Source organism: Oncorhynchus masou, chromosome 9 (genome assembly GCF_036934945.1).
Source record: "Oncorhynchus masou masou isolate Uvic2021 chromosome 9, UVic_Omas_1.1, whole genome shotgun sequence".
In the NCBI taxonomy this organism is placed as follows: Eukaryota; Metazoa; Chordata; class Actinopteri; order Salmoniformes; family Salmonidae; genus Oncorhynchus; species Oncorhynchus masou.
Genome location: NC_088220.1, coordinates 73866046 through 73889128, shown reverse-complemented (window position 1 = coordinate 73889128; position 23083 = coordinate 73866046). Strand labels below are relative to the sequence as shown.

Sequence of the window (23083 nt, the reverse complement as noted above, 5' to 3'; positions counted from 1 at the left end):
CCTCTCTCCTCTCCTCCTTTCTCTCTTCTCACAATCTCAATTTCCTCTCTCCCTCTCCTCTCTCCTCTCCTTATCCCTCTCTTCTATCCCTCTCCTTTCTCTCCTCTCACCCTCTCCCTTTCTCCTTTCTCTCTCCTTTCTCTCATCTCCCCCTCTCCCCTCTCCCTCTCCTTTCTTTCCTCCCACCCTCTCCCTCTCATTTCTCTTCTCTCACTCTTTCCCTCTCCTCTCACCCTCTCCCTCTCTCCTCTCCCCCTTTCTCTACTCTCACCCTCTCCCCCACCTTTCTCTCCTTTCACAATCTCCCTTTCCTTTCTCTTCTCTCACCCTCTCCCTGTCTCCCTCTCCTCTCACCCACTCCATGTCTCTACCTCCTCTCACCCTCTACCTCTCTACTCTCCCTCTCCTTTCTCTCCCCCCTCTCTACTTTCCCTCTCCTTTCTCTCCTCTCACCCTCTCCTTTCTCACCCTATCCCCCTCTTTCCTTACCCTCTCCTTTCTCTCCTCTCACCCTCTCCTTTCTCACCCTATCCCCCTCTTTCCTTACCCTCTCCTTTCTCTCCTCTCACCGTCTCCCTCTCTCCCTCTCCTCTCTCTCCTCTTCCCCTCTCTCTCTCCTTTCCCTCCTCTCACCCTCTGTCTCTCCTCTCTCTCCTCTCTTCCTCCTCTCCTCATCTCACTCTCTTCTCCTGAAGGTAAACTGCAGTAAGAGCGGTGTCACCTGAGGCAGACCTACAGTCTGCACCATCCTACCGCTCAGCTCCATCAGCTCCACTGCAGTCTCTGCTCCAACTGTATCCTCTACATTGATTTTTGTTCCTGATCATCTCAAAGTGTCAGCTCCTTTCCCACTATTATTTTCAATTGTGTGGAAGCACTAGTCACTAGGCACACTGTTCTACACTAGAGATGGGCTACAAGTAGGTGAGCATCCTCAACAGAGAGAGATACAATGAACTCCATGACTTCATTGGAAATATGTAGAATCCAATCGAGAATCTGTGGAAAGAACTGAAAACTGCTGTTCACAAATGCTCTCCATCCAACCTCACTGAGCTCGAGCTGTTTTGCAAGGAGGAATGGGGAAAATGTTCAGTCTCTCGATGTGCAAAACTGATAGAGACATACCCCAAGCAACTTACAGCTGTAATCGCAGCAAAAGGTGGTGCTACAAAGTATTAACTTAAGGGGGCTGAATAATGTTGCACGCCCAATGTTTCAGTTTTTGATTTGTTAAAAAAGTTTGAAATATCCAATAAATGTCGTTCCACTTCATGATTGTGTCCCACTTGTTGTTGATTTTTCACAAAAAATACAGTTTTATATCTTTATGTTTGAAGCCTGAAAAGTGGCAAAAGGTCGCAAAGTTCAAGGGGGCCGAATACTTTCGCAAGGCACTGTATTTACATTGTAAGGGAATACCCCCCTGTATTGGACAAAAATGAATGGCAAACCATTGGCATAGTACAAACCATGTACACAATGGCCAATACCACCCAAATCGGCGTTGATTCATGCAAAATGTACTTCAAATGCCATATGGCTATTGCCAGTTGTAACACTTCAAAAATCCAACAGGTGGCGTGTGCGCTCCACCGTGGTTTTTCATATTGAAAATGGACTCCAAGTCAACATCCAAAAGCCAAATTTTGAAAAAATTGATTTTTTGTCAAAAACTTATCACCCCTTAAAAAAGTGCTTTCTGGACCGTTTTTCGAAATTCTTTTGCTTTTTTTGTCAATTACACATGTGTAAGAACTGTATGAATATACTTTTGTCCAATTTTATTATCATAATTTTTTATTTTTTTTTACTTGCACATTATTGCATGTGTTTTCTCCATTTGCAATATGATTTCATAGGAAGTCAGAAGTCAAAAGTCAATAATTGCAAAATTTAAAAAAAAACTTCACACACCCCTAAAAAAGTGCTTTCTGGACCGTTTTTCGAAATTCTTTAGAATTTTGTGTCAATTACACACGTATAAGAACTGTATCAACATACTTTAGTCATATTTTATTATCATAATTTTTATTTATTTTTTCCTTGTGCATAAGGCATATGTTTTGTGGGGGCCAAATGTCATAAGAAATTTGACATGCTCAAAAATCCTGCAGAAATGCAAAATTGACTGGCCTGATGAACTCGGGATGGCCGGGCAGTGATTGTTGTTCCTTTCAATCACTCGTGGTGTTGATTTCATCATGTCCATTTGTTTATGTTTTCTCACTTTTGCAAAGTCACTGTGCATTTGCAATATGGTTAACTGGGCATTCACCATCACCAATTTGTCATGCCATAAAAATCGTGCAGGAATGCCAAATTGACTGGCCCGATGACCTCGAGATGGCTAGGCAGTGATTCTGGTACCTCTCCATCGCTCGTTTGGGTTGATTTCAGAATGTCACTTTTGGTGATGGTAGCTCACTGTTAAAACATATTGCAAATGTTTTCTCACTTTTGCAAAGTCACTGAAAATTCGTGCAGGAATGCAAAATTGACTGGCCCGATGAACTCGGGATGGCTGGGCAGTGATTCTGGTACCTCTCCATCGCTCGTTAGGGTTGATTCCAGAATGTCCATTTGGTAATGTTTTCTCACCCTTTCAAAGTCACTGTGCATTTGCAATATGGTTAACTGGGCATTCACCATCACCAATTTGTCATGCTATAAAAATCATGCAAGAATGCCAAATTGACTGGCCCGATGAACTCGGGATGGCTGGGCAGTGATACTGGTACCTCTCCATCGCTCGTTAGGGTTGATTTCAGAATGTCGCTTTTGGTGATGGTACCTCACCGCTTAAACATATTGCAAATGGACAAGAGTCACCTGCAATTCACCGTCCATCAGTCAATTTGATATAATTCTGACACCAAACTGATACAAACTGACACCAAACCCACTTTTCCCAACTCGTTTAGGAGCCAAGTATCACATACTTCAGAGCTGGCCCAAAATTCACAACGCCTTCGGTTCAAACCATAAAAAAAACATAAAACACATAGTTACTTTCTAGCTGCGGGGCCAGTTCGGACATTATGTGTAGTCCTATGTGAGACGACCCCGAATCCCGAGTTTCGGCTCGATAGGTCATTTGGTGTCCGAGTAAAACCCTAATTGGTGCTGAAAATCCACTTTTTTCAATTACTTGCTACGGGGTCCTTGAATGAGCTATCGGACAGAGACGTTGGGTTCTGTCTCTATGGGCCGAGACGGTCACAATGCACCTAGTCTTGTGTCTCTGGGACATTTCTAAATGTCGCCATTTTCGTAATGGTCAAAATGAATTGAAGTCATTGCAAATGTTCGAGGCTGTTTCTCGGTCCGAGAACCTTCTAGAGCGCCGTAACTCACCACACACTATCGACCTGAGGTCTAGAACAGGATTCTAAAGTTTCGGAACTCTAGGTCTGACGGTTCTTTTTTAGCTCGAACAAAGCTAACTATTGGAGGCACTGTCAGTCTCTTCACACCCCAATACGTCCCTCCATCCAAGTTGTGTATCTGTGTGATTTAGTTTTCCTTTGAATTTTTATGGGAAAAATGACTGATTTACAGTTCATGGGGGTTGCCTAATCACACATATGAAGTTTTGGACAGATCTGATTTTTTTAACCCTTCCAAACAGCCCCTGAGACACCAATTATGGCACTTCCGGTTGGCACAGGAAGCTATAAATACACACATGTCTTGATTGACATAGAAACTTACAGAATCCTGAGTTTTAAGTCTTTACGTTGAGAATTGACTGATCTACACAGGGTTGAATGCAGAGTCATTTTCACCTTTGGTGGTGATGTACATCCAAATACCTTTTGGGTGAATTTAACCACTTCCGGTGGCTCCAGGAAGCTTAGAATTGACACGGGTAGACCTCATAGTGGTCTGATGGAATGTCATAGAAGACAGGTACATAAGGCATTCATAACACACATAGGCCTCAGGTTGAATTTCGAGGTGAAGCCAATGTATTCCTATGGGGAGAGAAGTCAATGCAAACTTTTTGATGTAAACACCTTCTTTTAACTGTGAAAGGTTAATGCCACACAGTCAAGGTTAGGCTTGCACAGATCGGGAGGACCTTAGGAACATTTCTGTGGTTGAATTGTCTTTCTAAACCTAACGGTTCCGCCGCTGTCACCTAAAATCAAATGACATTGTGGTGCAGGCTTCATTGTGGGCCTAATTTTCTCATGGTCGCTGCGCTCAGACCGAGCGAGCTACTGTCAAGTGGGGCGTCTCATTGGACTCGGCACAGTCTGGACACTATGGTGATGCCATTTTTTGTGTTGATTTCAGAATGTCGCTTTTGGTGATGGTACCTCACCGCTTAAACATATTGCAAATGGACAAGAGTCACCTGCAAGTCACCGTCCATCAGTCAATTTGATATCATTCAAAGCAAACTATTGGAGGCACTGTCAGTCTCTACGCACCCCAATAATACGTCCCTCCATCCAAGTTGTGAATCTGTGTGATTTAGTTTTCCCTTGAATTTTTATGGGAAAAATGACTGATTTACAGTTCATGGGGTTGCCTAATCACACATATGAAGTTTTGGACAGATCTGATTTTTTTAACCCTTCCAAACAGCCCCTGAGACACCAATTATGGCACTTCCGGTTGGCACAGGAAGGTATAAATACACACATGTCTTGAATGACATAGAAACTTACAGAATTCTGAGTTTTAAGTCTTTACGTTGAGAATTGACTGATCTACACAGGGTTGAATGCAGAGTCATTTTCACCTTTGGTGGTGATGTACATCCAAATACCTTTTGGGTGAATTTAACCACTTCCGGTTGCTCCAGGAAGCTTAGAATCGACACAGGTAGACCTCATAGTGGTCTGATGGAATGTCATAGAAGACAGGTTCATAAGGCATTCATAACCCACATAGGCCTCAGGTTGAATTTCGAGGTGAAGCCAATGTATTCCTATGGGGAGAGAAGTCAATGCAAACTGTTTGATGTAAACACCTTCTTTTAACTGTGAAGGGTTAATGTCACACGGTCAAGGTTAGGCTTGCACAGATCGGGAGGACCTTAGGAACAGTCCTGTGTTTGAATTGTCCTTCTAAACCTAACGGTTCCGCCGCTGTCACCCAAAATCAAATGACATTGTGGTGCAGGCTTCATTGTGGGCCTATTTTTCTCATGGTCGCTGCGCTCAGACCGAGCGAGCTACGGTCAAGTGGGGCGCCTCGTTGGACTCGGCACAGTCTGGACACTATGGTGATGCCATTTTTGTGTTGATTTCAGAATGTCCATTTGGTAATGTTTTCTCACCCCTTCAAAGTCACTGTGCATTTGCAATATGGTTAACTGGGCATTCACCATCACCAATTTGTCATGCTATAAAAATCGTACAGGAATGCCAATTTGACTGGCCCGATGAACTCGGGATGGCTGGGCAGTGATTCTGGTACCTCTCCATCGCTCGTTAGGGTTGATTTCAGAATGTCGCTTTTGGTGATGGTACCTCACCGCTTAAACATATTGCAAATGGACAAGAGTCACCTGCAAGTCACTGTCCATCAGTCAATTTGATATCATTCTGACACCAAACTGATGCAAACTGACACCAAACCCACTTTTCCCAACTCGTTTAGGAGCCAAGTATCACATACTTCAGAGCTGGCCCAAAATTCACAACGCCTTCTGTTCAAACCATAAAAAAAACATAAAACACATAGTTACTTTCTAGCTGCGGGTCCAGTTCGGACATTATGTGTAGTCCTATGTGAGGCGACCCCGAATCCCGAGTTTCGGCTCGATAGGTCATTTGGTGTCCGAGTAAAACACTAATTGGTGCTGAAAATCCACTTTTTTCCATGCCTTGCTATGGGGTCCTTGAAGGAGCTATCGGACACGTTGGGGTCCGTGTCTATGGGCCGAGCCGGTTTCAATGCACCTAGTCTTGTGTCTCTGAGACTTTTCTAAATGTCGCCATTTTCGTAATGGTCAAAATGAATTGAAGTCATTGCAAATGTTCGAGGCTGTTTCTCGGACGAGAACCTTCTAGAGCGCCGTAACTCACCACGCACTATCGACCTGAGGTCTAGAACAGGTTTCTAAAGTTTCAGAACTCTAGGTCTGACGGTTCTTTTTTAGCTCGAACAAAGCTAACTATTGGAGGCACTGTCAGTCTCTACGCACCCCAATACGTCCCTCCATCCAAGTTGTGTATCTGTGTGATTTAGTTTTCCTTTGAATTTTTATGGGAAAAATGACTGATTTACAGTTCATGGGGGTTGCCTAATCACACATATGAAGTTTTGGACAGATCTGATTTTTTTAACCCTTCCAAACAGCCCCTGAGACACCAATTATGGCACTTCCGGTTGACACAGGAAGCTATAAGTCAACACATATCCTCATTGGGCTATGCTTTTACAGAATCCTGAGTTTTAAGTCTTTACGTTAAGAATTGACTGATTTACACAGGGTTCAATGCACTATGTCCATCAAATTGCAGGCAGTTTATGGATATACATTTTTAGGGTGATTTTAAGCACTTCCGGTTGGCCCAGGAAGCCTAGAATCGACACAGGTAGACCTTATAGTGGCCTGATGGACTGGTACCGAAGACAGGTTCATACAGCATTCATAACCCATATAGACTCCAGGTTGTATTTAGGGGAGCAGGCAATGTATTCCTATGGGGAGAGAAGTCAATGCAAACTGTTTTTATGTAAACACCTTCTTTTACCTGTGAAGGGTTAATGTCACATGGTCAAGGTTAGGCTTGCACAGATCGGGAGGACCTTAGGAACAGTCCTGTGTTTGAATTGTCCTTCTAAACCCAACGGTTCCGCCGCTGTCACCCAAAATCAAATGACGTTCTGGTGCAGGCTTCATATTGGGCCTACTTTTCTCATGGTCGCTGCACTTAGACCGAGCGAGCTACGGTCAAGCGGGATATCTCGTTGAACTCGGCACGGCCTTGGGATTATGTTTATGCCATTGCCTGCTCTCTGTGTCTTTAAACACCGCGCTTTGTCACTCCATCCTTGCTGTGTGTGTGTGTGAGAGCTTTTCTTTGACATCTGTTGGGAGAAATGACTGATTTTACAGTTCAGGAGGGTTGCCTAATCACATATGAAGTTTTGAAAAGATCTGACCTTTTTAACCCTTGGATACAGCCACTATGACACCATTTAAGGCACTTCCTGTTGGCACAGGAAGCTATAAGTAAACTCATATCCTCATTGGGGTATGCCTTTACAGAATCCTGAGTTTTAAGTCTTTACGTTAAGAACTGAGTTATTTACGGAGGGTTTAGTGAGTGTGTGTTATTTCAGAAAATCATAGAAAATCACAGAAATGTCGCAGAGCTCCGCAGCACACTTTAAAAATATTCATATGAACACCCTGCAACTGGATCTGTAACCGTTGAAAAAAAAAAAACCTATATTTGAACATCACAAATCTGTCATCGTGCGATTTCTCTTAAATGACGATAGATAAATGGCAGATTTTTTTTTTATTGACACCGGAGGCTCCTTGACTTTGACGTGAAGTGAAAAAATCATTTCTCTATTTTCATTTTGGACCTTTAATCCCAGAAATATGGCCATAACTCAAAAACCGTTGAGGCCTAGGTGCCATCTTGTTCGGGGCCAACTGCCCATTATGCCAAACCTATGCTCACCAAGTTTCGGCTTCGAAATATTTTCAGTTTTCGAGATATGGCCCGTCGTGATTCGTGATGTTTTGTCAAATTGCAATATGATTGCTTATGCCCTCTTGTGGGATTTTCCGGCATAGCGGAAAAATGGACCAAAATTTGATTATTTTATAAAACGAAAACCGAATGTCCGACAAAGTTCATTTGATGACTTCCCGGTAGGTCTGGCCCTGCCGCTCGGCCCGACGCCGTCCCCGAATTTTAAAAATGTTTTCGGACGTCTAGTAAGGGACGTTACATTTGCAATATGGACTTTCTCACTAACCATACGGTAAATGTCGAAATGTTCCCTTAAGGTATGTCAGGGGAAGCTACAGTATGTAACTCATGCTAACTCCAGTCAATCACCCAGAATATATCATGATACTATAGTGCTGTGTTGCTTCTCCATACAATAGAAATGCTCCATGGCCAGAGGCAGGGCCAAATGACTGGCTGCTGTCTCTCACCCTCCTATCAGTCCCTTTTTGGAGAGAATAGGCCTATAGGATAAGTACTGTCCTCCGGGGTATTAACAAAGATCGTAAACTCTAATAGGGATATTTGAACGCATTGAACTCTAAATGGCCTCAAATGAGAGGAGTGAGGACACATGCTGTCTCTCCCCCAGGCTTTTCTATACATGGAAGTAGAAAAAGAAACTATTGATTTCCAGTGTGCTTCAATGTGATTGCCTTGCTTTGTTTGTTTTTTGGTCCATTTTTTCTCTGTAATTCACTGCCTGTCCTTATACAGAGTGATGCTCTACCATACCTCCAATATTTAACTAACATAACAGAGTGATCCAAGCCCTACCATACCTCCAATATCAGAACTAACAGAACATAATGATCCAAGCCCTACCATACATCCAATATCAGAACTAACAGAACAGAGTGATCCAAGCCCTACCATACCTCCAATATCAGAACTAACAGAATATAATGATCCAAGCCCTACCGTACCTCCAATATCAGAACTAACAGAACAGAGTGATCCAAGCCCTACCATACCTCCAATATCAGAACTACTAGAACATAATGATCCAAGCCATTCCATACCTCCAATATCAGAACTACCAGAACATAATGATCCAAGCCCTACCATATCAGAACTACCAGAACAGAGTGATCCCAGCCCTACCATACCTCCAATATCAGAACTAACAGAACATAATGATCCAAGCCCTACCATACCTCCAATATCAGAACTAACAGAATATAATGATCCAAGCCCTACCATACCTCCAATATCAGAACTAACAGAATATAATGATCCAAGCCCTACCATACCTCCAATATAAGAACTAACAGAATATAATGATCCAAGCCCTACCATACCTCCAATATCAGAACTACCAGAATGTAATGATCCAAGCCCTACCATACCTCCAATATCAGAACTACCAGAATGTAATGATCCAAGCCCTACCATACCACCAATATCAGAACTAACAGAACAGAGTGATCCAAGCGCTACCATACATCCAATATCAGAACTAACAGAATATAATGATCCAAGCCCTACCATACCTCCAATATCAGAACTAACAGAATATAATGATCCAAGCCCTACCATACCTCCAATATCAGAACTAACAGAACAGAGTGATCCAAGCCCTACCATACCTCCAATATCAGAACTAACAGAACAGAATGGTCCAAGCCAGGTTTTTGTGTAATTCTGTATTAGTTGGACTTACATTTGAAGTTGGAAGTTTGCAAACACTTAGGTTGGAGTCATAAAAACTCATTTTTCAACCACTTCACACATTCACAAAGCTCATCACTAAGCTAAGGAACCTGGGACTGCAACTGGATCCTAGACTTCCTGGCGGTCCACCCCCAGGTGGTGAGGGTAGGTAGCAACCCATCTGCATTGCTGATCCTCAACACTGGAGCTCCCCAGGGGTGCGTGCTCAGTCCCCTCCTGTACTCCCTGTTCACCCACGACTGCATGGCCAGGCACAACTCCAACACCATCAAGTTTGCAGACAACTCAACAGTGGTAGGCCTGATCACCGACAACGATGAGACAGCCTATAGGGAGGAGGTCAGAGACCTGGCCGGGTGGTGCCAGAATAACAACCTATCCCTCAACGTAACCAAGGCTAATGGGATAATTGTGGACTACAGGAAAAGGAGCACCGAGCACGTCCCCATTCTCATCGACGGGGCTGTAGTGGAGCAGGTTGAGAGCTTCAAATTCCTTTGTGTCCACATCAACAACAAATTAGATTGGACCAAACACACCAAGACAGTCGTGAAGAGGGCACGACAAAGCCTATTCCCCCTCAGGAATACAAAAAGATTTGGCATGGGTCCTGAGATCCTCAAAAGGTTCTACAGCTGCAACACCGAGAGCATCCTGACCGGTTGCTTCACTGCCTGGTACGGCAATTGCTCGGCCTCCGACCGCAAGGCACTTCAGAGGGTAGTGCGTACGGCCCAGTACATCACTGGGACAAAGCTGCCTGCCATCCAGGACCTCTACACCAGGCGGTGTCAAAGGAAGGCCCTAAAAATTGTCAAAGACCCCAGCCACCCCAGTCATAGACTGTTCTCTCTACTACCGCATGGCAAGCGGTACCGGAGTGCCAAGTCTAGGACGAAAAGGGTTCTCAACAGTTTTTACCCCCAAGCCATAAGACTCCTGAACAGGTAACCAAATGGTTACCCGGACTATTTGCATTGTGTGATCCCCCCAACCTCTCTTTTACGCTGCTGCTACTCTCTGTTTATCTTATATGCATAGTCACTTTAACTATACATTCATGTACATACTACCTCAATTGGCCCGACCAACCAGTTCCCCCACACATTGGCTAACCGGGCTTTCTGCATTGTGTTCCACCACCCGCCAACCCCTCTTTTTACACTTCTGCTACTCTCCGTTCATCATAAATGCATAGTCACTTTAACGATACCTACATGTACATACTACATCAATAAGCCTGACTAACAGGTGTCTGTATATAGCCTTGTTACTGTTATTTTCAAATGTCTTTTTACTGTTTTATTTCTTTACTTATCTACACACACACACACACACACACACACACACACACACACACACACACACACACACACACACACACACACACACACACACACACACACACACACACACACATACCTTTTTTCGCACTATTGGTTAGAGCCTGTTAGTAAGCATTTCAGTGTAAGGTCTACACCTAATGTATTCGGCGCACGTGACAAATAAACTTAGATTTGATTTGTGTGAAAGATGTTACTATCGTTCTGATGACTTGAACGGGATTTGTGCCACAAATGCTAAAACGTTAGTGTGTGGCAACAGTGCCAGGGGAAGCAAAGCATGGATTGGTGTCATACCTTATACATTATAAGACAAACATATGTCTTCTGCAAATGTCTACAGTCACAACAACAGATGGTAGTTCAAGACAAACACATTGGCACAATGTTGACATTGTTAATTGAAAGTGAAAGTGTAGGTTTAGCCAGTTAGCACTTGGACTCACTAGTTTCTATCTACGGAGCCTACCATCTGCATAGAAACGGAATTTTAAAAATATGTAATTCAATCATTATGACAACTCCTTGGAACTGTCGCCATGCCTACAAAGTAGCATTTACAGTATAACTGGGAATAAAAGCAACTTTATCTTACCCAGGAACATCCCTCCATCCATCCATTCCTCCATCTCTCTATCCCTCCATCCATCCATCCATTCCCCCTACTCTCTATCCCTCCATCCATCCATCCATCCCTCCATCTCTCTATCCCTCCATCTCTCTATCCCTCCATCCATTCCTCCTACTCTCTATCCCTCCATCCATCCATCCATCCATCCATCCATCCCTCCATCTCTCTATCCCTCCATCTCTCTATCCCTCCATCCATCCATCCCTCCATCTCTCTATCCCTCCATCTATCCATCCATCCATCCATCCATCCCTCCATCTCTCTATCCCTCCATCGTTCCCATGGAGTCCTGTTAATACAGGTCTCAGTGGGGGAAACATCTGCAGTGTTGTTGTTATACTGTTGATTGGCTATCTGATTGCTGTTAGCTCTCTGTAATTGACTGACAGTAGGTGATGGATGTTCTCTGACTAACAGAGTAGTGGTCACATGCCTGGTTAACTGATTGATATATCCTGTTGCTGTTTGTGTGTGTTTGCTGTAAGGTTTTCTGTGTTGGTGATGCGTTGGTTGGTGGTCTGTTATCGACGGTTGGTTGGAGGTTGGGTGGTGGTGGTGTGTGTATGTGTGCGTGTGTTGTTTTGGCACTTTTCCTGTGTCTATGCTGAGTTAATTGGCATGTATCCCGCTGGTGTTTTGTGACTAACTACGGTATATTGACAAAGGGGAAGTGGGTGTTTGGGGCCTCACACAGTGTCAGCACTCCTAAACACCCAACCTACCCCGGATCAGTCAGAGTAAAACAGCATTGATGTGTTTAGGACCCTGTCCAGTGTACTGCCTATAGAGAAGAAATTAAGGCTCATGGTCTGATGCACTACAAACAGCTATTAAGTACACAGCCTAAAACATATTCAGGTCCAGAATGCAGCAGTACAGCCATGTTGTGTTGAGGATTGGAGCTGTATGATGAGGATAGTTGTGTTCCCTCAGACCAACAGAGCAGAAAGTGTGTTCCGTGTTCTCTCTGTCAGTCAGGGAGACAGTGGGTTCTCTCTGTCAGTCAGAGAGACAGTGGGTTCTCTCTGTCAGTCAGAGAGACAGTGGGTTATCTCTGTCAGTCAGAGCGATAGTGGGATGACATTAACTCACACAGAGCAGCCTTTCTGTAATTAAGGGTGATGAGACAAGGTCAAGAAAATCATGTCTGAGTTCCCTCTTAATTAAATCCCCTGTACACACACACAGAGACACACACACACACACACACACACACACACACAATCTCACACCACTCTGAATTATCCAGTTCAAGCTCTAGCCAGAACAGGCTGAATTAGTATTGATACTTCAGGAACGGACAGACAGCTTCTCTTCTAGTGTGTGTTTTCTTCACTTCTCATCTGACTCATTGCATGAAGAGCATAATTACAGCATTTTTGGCCTCGTCTCTGGAGCTATGTGGCTGACAGTCTATCTCTGCCCTGCAGCAGAGAGGGCCGGGGGTGGAAAGGGGGTGAAAGAAATATGTGAGTGAAGTGCAGAGAGGAGGTTTGAGGGCAATCAATAGCTAATTGGTGTGTGTGTGTGTGTGTGTGTGTGTGTGTGTGTGTGTGTGTGTGTGTGTGTGTGTGTGTGTGTGTGTGTGTGTGTGTGTGTGTGTGTGTGTGTGTGTGTGTGTGTGTGTGTGTAATTGGAGTATAGGGAAAGAGAAGCAGAGGTAAGGTATGGAAAAATACATAACTAGGTAATTAGATGCAAAGTCTGAGTTGTATAAAGCACCACTGGTCTTCAATAACTAACCACACAATAACAATAAACACTTTACTGATGCTGTTATTACTGATGGTATGAATGTGTTATTATCACTGTAAGCTGCTCAACTGTTGTAATACTACACGTACCAGGCGGTTAATGTAGAATTAAAGTTCTAAAAGGATTGAGAAACATTGATATAGTATAATGTGATTAGATAGAGTGTAGTGTGGGGTAGTTTGTTTTCAGTAGGGTAGTGTGTTTTCAGTAGGGTAGTGTGCTTTCAGTAGGGTAGTGTGTTTCTTGTTGGGTAGTGTGTTTCTAGTAGGGTAGTGTGCTTTCAGTAGGGTAGTGTGCTTTCAGTAGGGTAGTGTGTTTCTTGTTGGGTAGTGTGTTTCTAGTAGGGTAGTGTGCTTTCAGTAGGGTAGTGTGTTTCTTGTTAGGTAGTGTGTTTCTAATAGGGTAGTGTATTTTCAGTAGGGTAGTGTGTTTCTAATAGGGTAGAGTATTTTCAGTAGGGTAGTGTGCTTTCAGTAGGGTAGTGTGCTTTCAGTAGGGTTGTGTGCATTCAGTAGGGTAGTGTGTTTCTTGTTGGGTCGTGTATTTTCAGCAAGGTAGTGTGTTTCTTGTTGGGTAGTGTATTTTCAGTAGGGAAGTGTATTTTCAGTAGGGTAGTGTGTTTCTTGTTGGGTAGTGTGTTTCTTGTTGGGTAGTGTGTTTCTAGTAGGGTAGTGTGTTTCTTGTTGGGTAGTGTATTTTCAGTAGGGAAGTGTATTTTCAGTAGGGTAGTGTGTTTCTTGTTGGGTAGTGTGTTTCTTGTTGGGTAGTGTATTTTCAGTAGGGTAGTGTATTTTCCGTAGGGTAGTGTGTTTCTTGTTGGGTAGTGTGTTTCTTGTTGGGTAGTGTATTTTCAGTAGGGTACTGTATTTTCAGTGGGGTAGTGTATTTTCAGTAGGGTAGTGTGTTTCTAGTAGGGTAGTGTGTTTCTAGTAGGGTAGTGTATTTTCAGTAGGGTAGTGTGTTTCTAGTAGGGTAGTGTATTTTCAGCAGGGTAGTGTGTTTCTAGTAGGGTAGTGTGTTTCTAGTAGGGTAGTGTATTTTCAGTAGGTCTAGTGTGTTTCAAGTAGGGTAGTGTGTTTCTAGTAGGGTAGTGTGTTTCTAGTAGGGTAGTGTGTTTTCAGTAGGGTAGTGTATTTTCAGTAGGGTAGTGTATTTTCAGTAGGGTAGTGTGTTTCTAGTCGGGTAGTGTATTTTCAGTAGGGTAGTGTATTTTCAGTAGGGTAGTGTGTTTCTAGTAGGGTAGTGTATTTTCAGTAGGGTAGTGTGTTTCTAGTAGGGTAGTGTATTTTCAGTAGGGTAGTGTGTTTCTAGTAGGGTAGTGTATTTCAGTAGGGTAGTGTAGTTTCTAGTAGGGTAGTGTATTTTCAGTAGTGTTACGCACGCCTCTATGAAGAGGGAACGCAACACCCTGCTACAAGTAAACTCTCCGTGAAGTGAAAAAGTTATGGACTGTAGGTGCAAGAAAGAATGACAACAAGCAGAATGTGGTACCGTTTACCAGGACTTTATTCCTTCACACAGTAATATGGGGAAAAGGGGCTGGACGGAACCAAAGCAAAGAAAGTAAATCTCAAAGCCCCCCCTCTCCTATCTTACCTGCCTACCCACTACTTACCTAATTTAGCACCACCTGGTGCCCTAACCAAAATACAAGGGGGTGGTCCGCCCAGGTCTTACCTATTGTGCCTAGACAGCGAATATGCTACGGGTATATGAATGCCCGCGGGCCTCTTGCCTAAGCACTCACTAGGTGCCTTCCCCTTCCCCCCTGGGAACAAATGAAACAATTTCACAAACAAACTAAGAAACAAAGGACATCAAATAAGCTCTATCTGAGCAACAAACTCACAAAACATACCAACTCTCACAGCAAAATCTCTAGCAAAATCTCTGCAATGACCTCCCAGCAAATCTCTCCTGAACAGAACACTGGCTTTTATATAGCTTCAGATTGAATGGGTAATTGGAGACAGTTGTCTTGATGAGGGGGCGGGGTCAGCTCTCCAATTAGCCCTGGAGTCGACCAATCAGCTGCTTGAGGGATTTCAGGAAGCCCTTTCCTGAAATAAACACATGCAAATACACAAACTACAACACATAAACTGGGGAACGTAACAGTAGGGTAGTGTGTTTCTAGTAGGGTAGTGTATTTTCAGTAGGGTGGTGTGTTTCTCGTAGGGTAGTGTATTTTCAGTAGGGTAGTATCTTTTCAGTAGGGTAGTGTGTTTCTAGTAGGGTAGTGTATTTTCAGTAGGGTAGTGTATTTTCAGTAGGGTAGTGTGTTTCTAGTAGGGTAGTGTGTTTCTAGTAGAGTAGTGTATTTTCAGTAGGGTAGTTTGTTTCTAGTAGGGTAGTGTATTTTCAGTAGGGTAGTGTGTTTCTAGTAGGGTAATGTATTTTCAGTAGGGTAGTGTGTTTCTAGTAGGCTAGTGTATTTTCAGTAGGGTAGTGTGTTTTTAGTAGGGTAGTGTATTTTCAGTAGGGTAGTGTATTTTCAGTAGGGCAGTGTAGTTTCAGTAGGGTAGTGTATTTTCAGTAGGGTAGTGTATTTTCAGTAGGGTAGTGTATTTTCAGTAGGGTAGTGTATTTTCAGTTCGGTAGGGTAGTGTATTTTCATTAGGGTAGTTTGTTTCTAGTAGGGTAGTGTATTTTCAGTATGGTAGTGTGTTTCTAGTAGGGTAGTGTGTTTCTAGTAGGGTAGTGTATTTTCAGTAGGGTAGTGTGTTTCTAGTAGGGTAGTGTATTTTCAGTAGGGTAGTGTATTTTCAGTAGGGTAGTGTATTTTCAGTAGGGCAGTGTATTTTCAGTAGGGTAGTGTGTTTCTAGTAGGGTAGTGTGTTTCTAGTAGGATAGTGTGTTTTCAGTAGGGTAGTTTATTTTCAGTAGGGTAGTGTATTTCTAGTAGGGTAGTATGTTTCTAGTAGGGTAGTGTATTTTCAGTAGGGTAGTTTGTTTCTAGTCGGGTAGTGTGTTTCTAGTAGGGTAGTGTATTTTCAGTAGGGTAGTGTGCTTCTAGTAGAGTAGTGTATTTTCAGTAGGGTAGTGTATTTTCAGTTCAGTAGGGTAGTGTGCTTATAGTAGGGTAGTGTATTTTCAGTAGGGTAGTGTGTTTCCAGTAGGGTAGTGTATTTTACGTAGGGTAGTGTGTTTCTGGTTGGGTAGTGTATTTTCAGTAGGGTAGTGTATTTTCAGTAGGGTCGTGTATTTTCAGTAGGGTAGTGTGTTTCTAGTAGGGTAGTTTATTTTCAGTAGGGTAGTGTATTTTCAGTAGGGTAGTGTGTTTCTAGTAGGGTAGTGTATTTTCAGTAGGGTAGTGTATTTTCAGTAGGGTAGTGTATTTTCAGTAGGGTAGTGTGTTTCTAGTAGGGTAGTGTATTTTCAGTAGGGTATTGTGTTTCTAGTAGGGTAGTGTGTTTCTAGTAGGGTAGTGTGTTTCTAGTAGGGTAGTGTATTTTCAGTAGGGTAGTGTGTTTCTAGCAGGGTAGTGTGTTTCTAGTAGGGTAGTTAATTTTCAGTAGGGTAGTGTATTTTTAGTAGGGTAGTGTATTTTCAGTAGGGTAGTGTGTTTCTAGTAGGGTAGTGTATTTTTAGTAGGGTAGTGTATTTTCAGTAGGGTAGTGTATTTTCTTACCCATGGTAGTGTGTTTCTAGCAGGGTAGTGTGTTTCTAGTAGGGTAGTTTATTTTCAGTAGGGTAGTGTGTTTCTAGTAGGGTAGTGTATTTTCAGTAGGGTAGTGTGTTTCTAGTAGGGTAGTGTATTTTCAGTAGGGTAGTGTGTTTCTAGTAGGGTAGTGTATTTTCAGTAGTGTAGTGTGTTTCTAGTAGGGTAGTGTATTTTCAGTAGGGTAGTGTGTTTCTAGTAGGATAGTGTGTTTTCAGTAGGGTAGTGTATTTTCAGTAGGGTAGTGTGTTTCTAGTAGGGTAGTGTCTTTCTAGTAGGGTAGTTTATTTTCAGTAGGGTAGTGTGTTTCTAGTAGGGTAGTGTATTTTCAGTAGGGTAGTGTGTTTCTAGTAGAGTAGTGTATTTTTAGTAGGGTAGTGTATTTTCAGTAGGGTAGTGTGTTTCTAGTAGGGTAGTGTATTTTCAGTAGGGTAGTGTATTTTCAGTAGGGTAGTGTATTTTCAGTAGTGTAGTGTGTTTCTAGTAGGGTAGTGTTTTTCGAGTAGGGTAGTGTATTTTCAGTAGGTTAGTGTGTTTCTAGTAGGGTAGTGTGTTTCTAGTAGGGTAGTTTGTTTCTAGTAGGGTAGTGTGGTTCTAGTAGGGTAGTGTGTTTCTAGTAGGGTAGTGTATTTTCAGTAGGGTAGTGTGTTTCTAATAGGGTAGTGTGATTCTAGTAGGGTAGTGTGTTTCTAGTAGGGTAGTGTATTTTCAGTTGGGTAGAGTATTTTCAGTAGGGTAGTGTATTTTCAGTAGGGTAGTGTGTTTCTAGTAGGGTAGTGTGTTTCTAGTAGGGAAGTGTATTTTCAGTAGGGTAGTGTGTTTCTAGTCGGGTAGTGTATTTTCAGTAGGGTAGTGTTTTTCTAGTAGGGTAGTGTATTTTCAGTTGGGTAGAGTATTTTCAGTAGGGTAGTGTATTTTCAGTAGGGTAGTGTGTTTCTAGTAGGGTAGTGTGTTTTCAGTAGGGTAGTTTATTTTCAGTAGTGTAGTGTGTTTCTATTAGGGTAGTTTGTTTCGAGTAGGGTAGTGTATTTTCAGTAGGGTAGTGTGTTTCTAGTAGGGTAGGGTATTTTCAGTAGGGTAGTGTGTTTCTAGTAGGGTAGTGTGGTTCTAGTAGGGTAGTGTGTTTCTAGTAGGGTAGTGTATTTTCAGTAGGGTAGTGTTTTCTAATAGGGTATTGTGTTTCTAGTAGGGTAGTGTGTTTCTAGTAGGGTAGTGTATTTTCAGTAGGGTAGTGTGTTTCTAGCAGGGTAGTGTGTTTCTAGTAGGGTAGTTTATTTTCAGTAGGGTAGTGTGTTTCTAGTAGGGTAGTGTATTTTCAGTAGGGTAGTGTGTTTCTAGTAGGGTAGTGTATTTTTAGTAGTGTAGTGTATTTTCAGTAGGGTAGTGTATTTTCAGTAGGGTAGTGTGCTTCTAGCAGGGTAGTGTGTTTCTAATAGGGTAGTTTATTTTCAGTAGGGTAGTGTGTTTCTAGTAGGGTAGTGTGTTTCTAGTAGGGTAGTGTTTTTCTAGTAGGGTAGTGTATTTTCAGTTGGGTAGAGTATTTTCAGTAGGGTAGTGTGTTTCTAGTAGTGTAGTGTATTTTCACTAGGGTAGTGTTTTTCTAGTAGGGTAGTGTGTTTCTAGTAGGATAGTGTGTTTTCAGTAGGGTAGTTTATTTTCAGTAGGGTAGTGTGTTTCTAGTAGGGTAGTGTGTTTCTAGTAGGATAGTGTGTTTTCAGTAGGGTAGTTTATTTTCAGTAGGGTAGTGTGTTTCTAGTAGGGTAGTATGTTTCTAGTAGGGTAGTGTATTTTCAGTAGGGTAGTTTGTTTCTAGTCGGGTAGTGTATTTCTAGTAGAATAGTGTATTTTCAGTAGGGTAGTGTTTTTCTAGTAGGGTAGTGTATTTTCAGTAGGGTAGTGTGCTTCTAGTAGGGTAGTGTATTTTCAGTAGGTTAGTGTGTTTCTAGTAGGGTAGTGTATTTTCAGTAGGGTAGTGTGTTTCTAGTAGGGTAGTGTGTTTCTAGTAGGATAGTGTGTTTTCAGTAGGGTAGTGTATTTTCAGTAGGGTAGTGTGTTTCTAGTAGGGTAGTGTGTTTCTAGTAGGGTAGTGTATTTTCAGTAGGGTAGTGTGTTTCTAGTCGGGTAGTGTGTTTCTAGTAGGGTAGTGTATTTTCAGTAGGGTAGTGTTTTTCTAGTAGGGTAGTGTATTTTCAGTAGGGTAGTGTGTTTCTAGTAGGGTAGTGTATTTTCACTAGGGTAGTGTGTTTCTATTAGGGTAGTGTATTTTCTGTAGGGTAGTGTATTTTCAGTAGAGTAGTGTATTTTCAGTAGGGTAGTGTATTTTCAGTAGGGTAGTGTGTTTCTAGCAGGGTAGTGTGTTTCTAGTAGGGTAGTTTATTTTCAGTAGGGTAGTGTGTTTCTAGTAGGGTAGTGTATTTTCAGTAGGGTAGTGTGTTTCTAGTAGGGTAGTGTATTTTTAGTAGGGTAGTGTATTTTCAGTAGGGTAGTGTATTTTCAGTAGGGTAGTGTGTTTCTAGCAGGGTAGTGTGTTTCTAGTAGGGTAGTTTATTTTCAGTAGGGTAGTGTGTTTCTAGTAGGGTAGTGTATTTTCAGTAGGGTAGTGTTTTTCTAGTAGGGTAGTGTATTTTTAGTAGGGTAGTGTATTTTCAGTAGGGTAGTGTATTTTCAGTCTGTCGTGTTGTGTGTGTTCCAACATTAGGAGAATGAAAGTCATGGCAGTGCCGATTAGAGCAGGGGTCCTGGCATTACTGGTGTGTGTGTGTGTGTGTGTGTGTGTGTGTGTGTGTGTGTGTGTGTGTGTGTGTGTGTGTGTGTGTGTGTGTGTGTGTGTGTGTGTGTGTGTGTGTGTGTGTGTGTGTGTGTGTGTGTGTGTGTGTGTGTGTGTGTGTGTGTGTGTGGTCCCTCTCCAGCAGTGATATCAGAATATGCCTCAGGCAGTGCCCATGTTCTTATACTCCCAAACTCCCCTTTCATCTCCCCTGCCACCATCCCTGCGTCTCTCTCTGCTCTTATCAACAACCTCTGACTGATAACCTCAAACACTTAAGGGCTTGTAAACAGTGCTGTGTGTGAGTGCATGCTTTGGCCCAGGCATTTATGTGGGTTTTCTGATCTGGCTTGTCTTCTCAGAGATGCTCTGTCAGGTCTGATAATGATTGGGGTCCCCCAGAGTGTTTTGGCCCCGTGTCCCTGACATGGCCCTCAGGCTACAAAAACACACACCACCACTGGTACTACTGATAATAACTGCAGTTAGTCCCCTTGATAGCATTTCTTAATGCGGGTAACTCAGTGCCCCTCTGTAGAACTTAAACTAGAACCATGACATCTAGTTCCTGCTCCTTCTCACTGCCATCTACTAATAATGTCTCATTCATTTGCATCCATTAGATTAGAACGTGGCCGTGCCGGGGATCTCCTTGAAGACTACCATGCCGTTGCCGGGATTTTTCCAATCATAAATCTACCTCATAAAAGGCTAATGTGACACGTAGACACATAGCTAACAATTTATCGCAGCAATTAGGGTGGCGAGTCCCACAGCTCTGCCAAGTGCCCCCCAACATCTGTTCCTGTTACCATGCTGCAGCCGAGCCTAAGCCGAACCGGGGCCAACGGTTCAAAGCTAATCTGTCCCTCAGAAAGGCTCTCCTCTGCTGGGGGATCTGATATCAGCCTGGAGGTGTGACAAGCAGCTAGCAGCCCAGCGCGAGGCCATGTTTTTATTCATTCAACTTTGTAAAAGAGGAGGTCTGGCATGACGGTCAATGCTGGTCACCTTGACCCCTCTCCACTCCCTGAGGTAAAATGTAATCACAAATTAGTTGTAGGTGTTCCTCGTCCTGCCATGCACTGAGGTGTAGGAGGAAGAGTTTAGCATATCATTAGCATATTCTCCTCAATAGTGGGAAACTTCTTCACTTGGCTGTCCCCTTGCAAAAGAAGATGGCAGTTTTGAAAGTGCAGTTTAACTGCAGTCGACTGTTGTATATTGCAGTGTCCTGCAGTTATACTGTACTCTGGTGTTTGGATGTATACTAGGCTTATTTTTCCTACCACAGTGATGGATTTAAAAAGATATGTTTTTTTGTGGTATCAAGGCAACTTCACCCATCGAGACCATTACCTCTCCTCGTCACACGCCATTAGCTTTGCCGTCTTTTTCTGATTATTTTCCCACGCAGCTTCTATGCCTCTTTGCATTGTAGGAGCCCATTTATTTCTGATAAGTTATTGTTCAGGTAATACAAAGGCGAAGTCTTACACAGCCTACTGAGTAGCTCTCTTTCTCTCTCTCTCTCATTCTCTTTCTCTCTGTCTCCGAGCTCCTACTCTCTTGCTCTCATTCTCTTTCTCCATCTCCTCATTTCCTTCTTTCTTTCTCTCTCTCTCTCAAATTGTAATTTCAACACTCCCGCTGTAGGAGATGAGATTATGTTCGACCGGGATGAAAGGGAAGAGAAAGGGAAGGAGGGGAAAATAAAGTTGCTCTTATCACAACTAGCCAGCAGCGATGTGCACACAAAGCTTTGGCGGAATCCAATTTAGTCCTTCCTGTTAGTTTAAGTGATATCGGCGCAATTAGCCGTCACAAGTCAGAGTTTATAACTCGTGCTAAGTGATTTCCTCAAATCCCCCAGTAAAAACGCAGGCAAAGCGCCACGCATCTAAAGCACTCACCTCGCCAACTCCAAAACAGACTCTGCTTTGTCCAACCTCTCTCTCTCTCTCTCTCTCTCTCTCTCTCTCTCTCTCTCTCTCTCCCCCGTCTCTCTCTCTTTCTCTCTCTCTCTCCCCTTCTCTCTCTCACTCTCTTTCTTCTCTCTCATTCTCTTTCTCTCCTCCTTTCCTTCTATCTCATTCTCTCTCCCTCTCCCTCTCTCTCTCTTTTCAATCTCTCTCACTCTCTCTCGCTCTCTCTCTCTCTCTCTCTCCCCCGTCTCTCTCTCTTTCTCTCTCTCTCCCCTTCTCTCTCTCACTCTCTTTCTTCTCTCTCATTCTCTTTCTCTCCTCCTTTCCTTCTATCTCATTCTCTCTCCCTCTCCCTCTCTCTCTCTTTTCAATCTCTCTCACTCTCCCCTGTGGACAAATTGTAATTTCAACACTTCCTCTGTAGGAGATGAGACATTTTGCTCTTTTGTTTTGGTCTGCCTCATTGTGTAGCTTTGTAAAATGATTTGCTGTTCCCTCATTGTCTCTCAAACGAATCAGGTTGACTTTGAGAGGTAGTATTTTTTTTTATCAAGTTTTTCGTTACTAAGTTGTTGATTGTTTGTACGGTCTGGAGTAACAATGCGTGATGGGAGTGAGCGGCAGACTGTGGGCGGGCTGGTTTGTCCTTGGCATCTTCAGGAGAGGGATTTGTTGTTGAATGAGTGAGTTTGTTAGTCCTGTTCCAGAGAGGGTGACTTTGTGGGTGACTCTGCTGTGGATTCATATTGTTGTTGTTATTGTTTTTGTTGTTTCTCTGCCTGCTCAAAAATTAAACCGGAACCTTCCAGGGAATTGGAATGATCAGAGGTATTCTTTACAGTGCTCAACTGATTATATGAGCCCAATGCACATGCTGTTTAAAACGATGTCTCCTCAGATGAGTCTGAATAAGACTTCCTGGGGTTTGGTTGAGAAACGATGTCTCCTCAGATGAGTCTGAATAAGACTTCCTGGGGTTTGGTTGAGAAACGATGTCTCCTCAGATGAGTCTGAATAAGACTTCCTGGGGTTTGGTTGAGAAACGATGTCTCCTCAATTGAGTCTGAATAAGACTTCCTGGGGTTTGGTTGAGAAACGATGTCTCCTCAGATTAGTCTGAATAAGACTACCTGGGGTTTGGTTGAGAAACGATGTCTCCTCAGATGAGTCTGAATAAGACTTCCTGGGGTTTGGTTGAGAAACGATGTCTCCTCAGATGAGTCTGAATAAGACTTCCTGGGGTTTGGTTGAGAAACGATGTCTCCTCAGATGAGTCTGAATAAGACTACCTGGGGTTTGGTTGAGAAACGATGTCTCCTCAGATGAGTCTGAATAAGACTTCCTGGGGTTTGGTTGAGAAACGATGTCTCCTCAGATGAGTCTGAATAAGACTACCTGGGGTTTGGTTGAGAAACGATGTCTCCTCAGATGAGTCTGAATAAGACTTCCTGGGGTTTGGTTGAGAAACGATGTCTCCTCAGATGAGTCTGAATAAGACTTCCTGGGGTTTGGTTGAGAAACGATGTCTCCTCAGATGAGTCTGAATAAGACTTCCTGGGGTTTGGTTGAGAAATGATGTCTCCTCAGATGAGTCTGAATAAACTACCTGGGGTTT

The 23083-nt window shown here is 43.0% G+C and overlaps 1 protein-coding gene across 1 annotated transcript in view; it reads left to right on the top strand.

Annotated features, from left to right (window-relative positions):
• Window positions 1–23083, top strand: part of LOC135545084 (calsyntenin-2-like) — a 496007-nt gene that overhangs the window by 310518 nt on the left and 162406 nt on the right. The gene's annotated exons all lie outside the window — the stretch shown is intronic.